The sequence below is a fragment of the Marmota flaviventris genome, chromosome 7 (assembly GCF_047511675.1).
Source record: "Marmota flaviventris isolate mMarFla1 chromosome 7, mMarFla1.hap1, whole genome shotgun sequence".
Taxonomy (NCBI): domain Eukaryota; kingdom Metazoa; phylum Chordata; class Mammalia; order Rodentia; family Sciuridae; genus Marmota; species Marmota flaviventris.
Genome location: NC_092504.1, coordinates 97,888,148 through 97,897,749, shown reverse-complemented (window position 1 = coordinate 97,897,749; position 9,602 = coordinate 97,888,148).

Here is a 9,602-nt window from a genome sequence, read left to right as displayed (position 1 = left end):
GCAATAATCATAAATCTGTATGCACTTACAATGTACGCAAATATGTTTGACTTCAAAAAATTCACAACTTGTGGGAGCAAAAATAACATAACTAAGGTCAATAAATGATATGTTTGTAAAAGTATCATAATGCAAAATAAATAAATAGCTCTTAGAGAACAACAGTAAAAAAGCAATCAGACAGGAAAATGGACAAAGAATACAAATATTCAGAAGAAATACTAGTAAGCAGAAGAATAAATCCAAATACACATATATGAAAATATGTTCAAAACATTACAGAGAAATATATTTATAAAACATAAACTAGGTAACAACAGCATATCACTTTACATTCATCAGATCATCAAGAACTAAGAGCATTAGTTAACACCTCACCAAAGTTCTTATTAGAGCTAACAAGGCTTAATGTAACCTAGCCTCAGACCACCTCATTGTATTCTATCTCCCTGTATCGCTCCTCCCCAGCCACACTATTCAGCACAGTTCTTTCTGCCTGAAACACTTTCCTTATGGATTACTCTGACTTGTTCTTTAATGCAGGTCTTTGCCCAGGAGTCAACTCTTCAGAAATTTGTCCCCATTGCACAACCTAACATAGAACTCACCTTCCACGATGCACCATTTTCTTCACCTACTTTATTTGCTTTCACAACACTTATCAGCTACTTTTATACAATCTTTATTTTATTGTATTTGTTTACTGCTGTTTCCCCCTGTAGACTCTAAACTTCATGAGGTGTAGGAATTTTTCAGTCTAGTACCACATGCCAAAGGATACAAATATTCAGAAGAATAAATACTAATAGGCAGAAGAGTAAATCCAAATACACATATATGAAAATATGTTTAAAACACTACAGAGAAATATATTTGGGGGGGCTGAGGTTGTAGCTCAGTGGCAGAACGCTTGCCTTGCACATGTGAAGTACTGGGTTCGATCCTCAGCACCACATAAAAATAAGCAAGCAAAATGATAAAAAAAGAAAGAAAACTTTTTTAAAAAAGTATATTTGGTATACACGGTAAATAATGTTTGCTGACTGAATGATCAAACATACAATGAGCAAACACCTATCACTAATAAAGACATTCATAAATGGAATACATCTATACTTGTAAGGGATGCGTGGATTTATAATAGCATTTGTGAATATCACACACATGTATGATAATATTCTTTTTAACTCAGCAATGAGTCACCATCCCTATAATCCAAATAAAGTTTAGAAATGGAAGAATTTATATAAAAGAAGGATGCATATAATGGCACTAGTTATAGTGGGGGAAAATAAGTAGAAATAAGGAATTTTTATCAATAAGGATATGGTTGGGTAAAATGTGGTACCCACACAGCATAGATTATGCAAGCTGAAAGAACTGAAGTTAGGCAGAGCACAAAGGTGTATGCCTGCAGGCCTATAATCCCAGTAACTAAGGAAGCTGAGGCAAGAGGATTGCAAATTCAAGGCCAGCCTGGGCACTTTAGCAAGATCCTACTTCAAATTTTTAAAAAATTTAAAAAGTGCTGGGGATGTAGCTCAGTAGTAAAGTGCCTCCTCAAACTGGTTCAATCCCCAGTTTAAAACAAAAAAAAACTTGAAAACAACTGCTGGTTTAGAAGGATCTGTATTATATCAGGCAAGAAAAGCTTGTAAGTTCATTTTATAAAAGTGACTGACTCTATACAAGTTTGTTTATCAGTCCAGTGTAAGATAAAGTATCAGTTGTTAATGATGGGGTTTGGACATGGTAAGGAAAAACTTTTAAACATGCCCACACAAAAATTAGCAATAATAATATCAACATCATTACGTACAATTATACATATGTGGTAGATACTGTAGGTTGTTTGTCCAATAGACGTTGCCCATGATTTTCCCTGTTCTTAAAGTCTACCACTCAATATAAAAACAGCAAAATGTCAGAAGCATTCTTTCCCATCCTCCCTTGCAGCTGAGGCATGACTATGTAACCTCACCAAAGAAAAGTAAAAGTGTCTCCTAGGAAATTTGCCCCCCCCCCATCCTTGAAGAGAGAAACACAAGAAGCAGTTCATATCCTGTTTTTATTTCTTCCTGGGGGAGGGGTGGCTTGAGGGGGACTGGGGATTGAACCCAGGGGTGCTTAACCACTGAACCATATCCCCAGCACCCCCCCCCACCTTTTAAAAATATTTTATTTAGAGACAGGGTCTCACTGAGTTTCTTAGGGTCTTGCTAAATTTCTGAGGCTGGCTTTGGCCTCATGATCCTCCTTCCTCAGCCTCCCAAGCCACTGGGATTATAGGCATGCACCACTCCATCTGGCTGGTTTTTGGTTTTGAACATAGTTATCGGAGGAAGTCCTAGCTGGAGCTTTGAGAGCCATCTTGTGACTATGAGAGGAAAGCCAAGGAAATCAAGAAAAGCTAATCTGAAATCCTGACTCTGCTAAATTACTGTAAATCATAGAACTGTTACCTTCAGACTTATATTGCATGCTATAGATATTTAATACATTTCTATCAACTATTTGGGTCAATTGTAGCCAAATATCTTAACTAACCCTGTGTTTGAGTTTTATGAACATGGGAATTTGACCACTAAAATTTTAACTGTACTTTATCATGGATTAGGGAGGCAGAAGAAAATTCTAAATAACTTTTATTCTAATCCTCATTTTTTAAATAAGTTACAGGGATCTTTAGTGAAGAGGTATCATTTATATAGTCAAATCAAAATAATAGGGGCTGGGGTTGTGGCTCAGCAGTAGAGTGCTGGCCTAGCATGTTCGAGGCACTGGGTTCCATCCTTAGCACCTCATAAAAATAAATAAAATAAAGGTATTGTGTTCAATGACAACTAAAAAATATTTTTTTAGAAAATCAAAATAACAAAGTTGATCTCATTATTTTAAAAAATATGAAATCAGGGTCAGGGAGCAAATAAGACAAAATGAGGATAAAGTTAAAGGTGTTATATGGATTATAAAACATAGTGTGAGGACTGGGGTTGTGGCTCAGTGGTAGAGCACTTGCATAGCATGTGCGAGGCGCTGGGTTCGATCCTCAGCACCACATAAAAATAAGTAAGAATAAAGGCATTGTGCCCAACTAAAACAACAACAACAACAACAAAAAAAAACCATGGTGTGAATTGTCAGAAGTTACTAGCCAATGAGGAAACAGATGATGTAAAAAAAAATTTTTTTTTAATTTTTAAAATGCCAGGGCATAAAAGTTGAAGCATTTTCTTAAGGGACCAAATAAAAATATTACATGTACTGTCATGGATGACATGGACAATGGTAAAAGAATGCTTTCAAAGACTTAAAATATCCACCCTCTGATAAAAAGTAAAGTACTGCTTTAGAAAGACAAAAGCAAAACACTAAAAAAAAAAAAAAAAAAAAAAGAAGAAGAAGAAGTAACGATCAGCATTTAAGAACTAAAAAGCTGGAGATGAGGATGCAGCTCAGTGGTAAAGTAAAAAGCTTGGTTAAGGGTGTATGTATGTGGCAGGGCCCATGCTTAACCATGTGCCAGGTCCTGGATTCACTATAACAATAAAGGCAAATTAATTAATCTTCTGTAATAAAGACAGATGATCTCAGAAAGGGTTAAAAGTGACCCAAATATGACTTCCATTTGAAAATAATACACACAACTCAATTTAAAACTTATCAGAACTAATTTAAAACAAAAAGTAAAGGGCTGGGGTTGCGGCTCAAGTGGCACAGTGCTTGCCTAGCACACGTGAGGCACTGGGTTTGATCCTCAGCACCACATTATTTAAAGATTAGAGCCAACCTAGATCCCTTCAGTGGATGAATGGATAAAAAAAAAATTGGCATATATACACAAAGGACTTTTACTCAGCAATAAAAGAGAATAAAATCATGGCATTTGCAGGCAAATGGATGGAGTTAGAGAAGATAATATTGTTAGCCAATTCCAAAAAACCAAATGCCTGACTCATAGTGGGGTATGGAGGGGGAGCATGGGAAGAATAGATGAATTCTAGATAGGGCAGAGGGGTGGAAGGGAAAGGAAGTGGGCAGGGAATTAGCAAGGATGGTGGAATGTGATGGACATCAATATCCAAAGTACATGTATGAAGACACAATTTGGAGTCAACATAAAAAAAAAGATAATGTGTCCACCTAAAACTAAAAAATAAATTTCAAAACAAAAAAGTAGATAGTACAAATTTACTTCCCTCCCTTCCCAAAATCATAATGAAATAAAAATTAAAAGGAATAAGGACTTCTGATGTGAAACAGCTGGGAAGAAATCAGCATCTTTCTTTTTCTCCTCTGGAAACCAGACAAAACTATTGGGGAACAAGGGTTTAACCCCATGACCTTTCTCAATGATATATGAGAAAAGTATAAATCAGACCCCAAAACATAGATAGGTACGTACAGATGCTCCTTAACTTACAATGGAATTGCCCTAATAAATTCATGATGAATTGAAAATATCTTAAGTGTTGAATATCTTACATACACAAGAGATGGGTGTTTTGTAGACATGATAGGATTCAAACCACAAAACACAATATCCAAGACCCTGGCAACACAGTAACTGATCAGTTGTTCACCTTACGATCTTTTGGCTGAGCGGAAGCTGTGGCTCACCCTGGTGCCCCATGTTACAACAGAGTATCTTACAGTGTTTCCCTGGTCCAGGACAAGATCCAAATGGTTTCTATGGAATGAGTATCACTTCTGCCCCACGTTAAATTAAAAAATCACAAGTTGAACCATTGTAGATTGGGGACTGTCTGTACTGCCAAAAGCACCCGAGATCATGCAGAAAAAATGAAGAGACAATCCAGTGGCAGATGTCAGACAGCACCAACAAAAATGTTTGCATTCTAAAATGCATGTGCAAGAATGAAGGTGAGCAGAGTTGACACAGTACAAAGCTTAGACACCATCAGGAAGGCCCAACAACACAAATATTGAGAAATACAAGAAAAGCATACCTTGTGATTCAATAAATAATATTTTTAAATGGGCATATTAAGAATACTATCAGAAATAAAATGGAAAAGCAGCAAAACTTATCAACAGATGGGACATACTACTCCAAGAACATGAAAAATTTATAGTTAAAAAAAAAAAAAAGAATGGTTATTTTCATTAGGCTCTTCTGTTAGCAGGCAATGGAAATCCAACTAAAGCCAAAAAAAAAAAAAATGCTTTTAAATAACAATAACAACAAACAACAACAAAAAACTCTCAAGAGATAGGAAGAGAAATGGAATGTAGATGGAATGTAGAAATTATTGAATAAAAAGTAGGAAGAGGCTGGGCATGGTGGGGCACACCTGTAATCCCAGCAGCTAAGGAGGCTTGAGGCTGGAAGATCTCAAGTTCAAAGCGAGCCTCAGCAAAAGCAAGGCACTAAGCAATTCAGTGGGACCTTGTCTTTAAATAAAATACAAAATAGGGTATGTGGTTCAGTGGTCAAGTGCCCCTGAGTTTGATCCCTGGAACCCCTATCCCACCCCACCCTAAAAAAGAAAGTTGGAAGAAACTTGATTTGGTAGTGCACACCTATACCTGTTATCCCAGATACTGGGGCTGAGACAGTTAGATGGAACCTTCAAGGACAGCCTGGGCAACTAAGAAGTCTAACTCTGTTTCAAAATAAAATTTTAAAAGGACTGGGGAAGTAGCTCAATAATAAAATGTTTACCTAACATGTGTGAGGCCCTGGGTTCAATCCCCAGCTGCCAAAAAAGAAAGGAGGAAAAAAAAATGGGGGGCTGAGGCTGTAGCTCAGTGGTAGAGTGCCTGCCTTATACGGGTGAGGCACTGGGCTCGATCTTCAGCACCACATAAAAATAAAGATATTGTGTCCGTCTACAACTAAAAAAAGTGTTGTTGTTTTTTTTTAAAGTGGGAATAATAGGTAAATACACGATTTTCAGGAACAACTGGATCTAGGGACTCCAAAATACCATGAAAATGGTTATTTTCATGCTTTTATTGATTTTGGGTAAACACACACACAGAGGGAAAGGACTGAAATTGTGGCCAAAGTAATGAAGTTTTTGTAAGAACAGAGCAGCTCCTACTAAGGCAGCTATTTTCAATCCTAGCTGCACATTTCATTACCAGTGATTTTCTAGGGGATACGAGGACATTCAAAACTATCAAAAAGGAAAAACTTGACAATAAAATGGGTAAAGACATGAACAATTTTAAACACAGACACACATGATCCTTAAAGAATATTTAATATTTCCTAAAGTAGAAGAACATTAAAATACCAAATACCTTTTCTCATTTTTTCCCACTAGCAAAGATTGAAGACACCTGAAAATTCAGCATGGCAGCATAGTTTTAATGACATATATTGGAATGTATATGGTCATACATAAAGAGTTTGAATAAACTATGAGTATAGACAATGAAGTCTTACTTCTGTGAGTATAATCTCTAGGAATTTGATGTGGAACATTCACCAGCAGATACATCGTCAAGGAAAGTTAAGAAAAGTGCAAGAGTATTCGTGGTATATTACCCTTTGTAGAAGGAAGAGGAAATATGAAAATATACATATTTTGTGCAAAAAGAAATAAAGGCAAGAAAACCTAGACTAATGAATTTGGTAACATTACAGGAGGCAAGTTAGAAGGGGATAGAAAGGACAGAAAGATTTAGAGAAGGCAGGATGTCATTTTTTTAAGTATTTGTAAACCATTCTAATTTTTGTAACCATGTTAAATGTATTACACATGGAAGGAAGAAAGGAAGAAGGAAGAGGGCCAAGGGAGGGAAAGGAAGGGAAAGAAAAAAATGGAAAAGAGAAGGTAGAGAGGAAGGGAAAAGAAATGGGAAGAGAAGCGAGGTAAAAAGGGGAGTAGGAGAAGGAAGGAGAGAAACAATGAGTGTGCCCTAAAATGGAATACAAACAGAAATAAATAAACCCAATAACATTTCAAATTAATAACAAACCACACCGATGGCAGGAATGAGTGGGGGAGGGCTGAAATTTTGAACATAGTACTTGACTATGTACCCTAAATCCAAAGACAATAGTTCTAACCATACAGGATTGAATTCTCTTTAGAAAACTTTCTCTTAGCAGTTCTTCAACTATTTTCTGTGTATTACAGAACTGAACAAATAAGTCAATATGTTGGGGATGATGGCATCCTGTATTTTCACAGTATGGTGAATGGAGATATATGTATAGAAAGGGAGAACAGACAGACCTACAGGATATTGGGTTGGGATTAGAGATATCACAGTGAATTCATGGATTTAAGGCATGCGTAAAAGGTTATTAGTGATAGAGATGTGTGTGGCTGTGTGCACATATATATTTCTATCTTCTAGTTCTGCTGTGAAAACTAACAAGCAATGACACCTTGATAGACTAGCATGGCATTTCAAAATTCCATGCTCCACTAAAGGCATCCAAGCTCCATAAGAAATGCTGATTTTAGGGCAGACCAGGAAAAGTGCAAGATGGGCCAATATGAACCTGGGAAATCCATGTGGACCCCAAATTAAATTCTACTCAAACAATGATGTTGGATATGTCAAAAAGACATGGTGGCAGCTTGAAAGGGCTCACACTGGCCAAATATAGGACAATCTGAGCACGAAAGAAAATAATAGAAGCCAACTAAGATACATCAAGGATGACAGAGGTAGAGAAATCACCATTGGGCAATCACAACTGATTAAAGGAGAAACTGCAGCTCTCATTCTTGTGGTCAAAGTTAGCATCAATGGGACAAACTAATATTGTATTCCCAAGTCTGATGCACTAAGAAAAACACAGGACTTCTGCTGTACACCCACCAAAAGTGCATTACCTGAACTAAACTGTGAAGAAAATTTATTCAAACTCATATTAACTGGCAGATTCTTCAAAAATTAAACACAAAGAAATGAGGACATAGGCCATGCACGATGGTGCATGCCTATAATCCCAGCAGCTCAGGAGGCTGAGGCAAGAGAATCACAATTCAAAGCCAGCCTTAGCAACTTAGTGAGGCCCTAAGCAATTCAGGTAGAACTTTACCTTTAAAAAGGAGGGGGAGGGGGCTGAGGATGTGGCTCAGTGGTTAAGTGCCATGGGTTCAATCCCCAGTACCAAAAACAAACAGCAACAAAACCTGAGGACCTGTTCCACATTAAAGGAGTCTAATATATATGTATAATATGAGACAAGTGAATGCAACATACAAACTTCTCATTTGTTATTAAGGTTTTTCTTTGCTATCAAGGAAAAATTATGGGATAGATAGTAAAATCTGAATAAGAAGTAAATCATCATTACTAGTACATTGATGCTAATTTAATGATTTTGATAACTTTATGTAAGGAAATGTTATTGCTTTTAGGAAATAGAATGATTTTAGGAAATACAATGATTTATTTAGGGCTAAAGGAATATCATGTCAGCTTACTCTTGGATTGTTCAGGAAAAAATTTTGAAAAGAATAAATGTTGTAAAATGCCCCAACATTTGATCAGTATAGATGAAAGGTACATGGAAACTCCATGTATTATTCTTTTAATTTTTCTATAACAAACTGTGTCAAAACATAAAGTTAAAATATTTACTTGGGTTTTACAGAGAACTCTACTTACTGGTCTCAAGTGAAACCCACCTACACTAACCTACACTAAAGCCAAGGACTCCATGGAGATTAAGCAGCAGCAGTAATTCTAGGGGGGCATTTCAGGGCAGGTAACATTAGTGTTATCTATTGCAATGAAAAAATATTAGACATTTTCCTGATAAAACATACAATTAACAATGAAAATTATCTTTTAGCATTAAATAACTTTATACTGAATTGGATAAGGCAAAAATTCCTAAGGGGAGAAACGAGTTTATCTATAAGTCCACTAGAACAAAAGTTTCATTAAAATTTCTGTTCTGATTTGTTATATTAACCAGCACCTTAGAGTGGCTGTCATACAGTGATCACTCAATTAACAAAAGATTTTGACCCATTACACAGACCTACAGGTTATAATCATTATGAAGGGGAAACCATAGTTTCCCAATATCTATTCAACACATTAAACTAAACAAATGCTGAATGACTAAATAGTGGGATACTTTGATATTTGTGGGAAACTGAGTGATAAGAAACTTCTGTTGGTGGGTCAGAACTTGGTGTGGGTTGAAAAAGGAATGTGCATATTTCCTCCACATTTTTTTAATAAATTTGAAACCTAACTTGTACATTTGGTTAAAGCAGATATAAACTCTTCTGCTCCACAAAACAAAGTGCTCATGTTATTGCAGATAAGTCATGAATTGTGTGAACTTAAATAGGCAACTAGTCTAATTATTGCTCCCACCTCCCTCACCATAAAAGAAAAGCTCAGTTGAATAAACCAACACCCCCCACCCCCACCAAAAAAAAAAAAAAAAAAAAATCCCATAGGGAATCTATCCAAAACCAGCATCATCACTTTTGGCAGAAGGATGCTAAGTGGCAAGATACTAAGGTATTATTATTCTTATAATATTCTTATAATATTATATAAACTATAACTATTTTATATTAATGCTAGAGGTAAAACTAGAAGTTAAATTAATCAAGTACAATGAAACAATGAAGGCTTTAGAAAGAAAT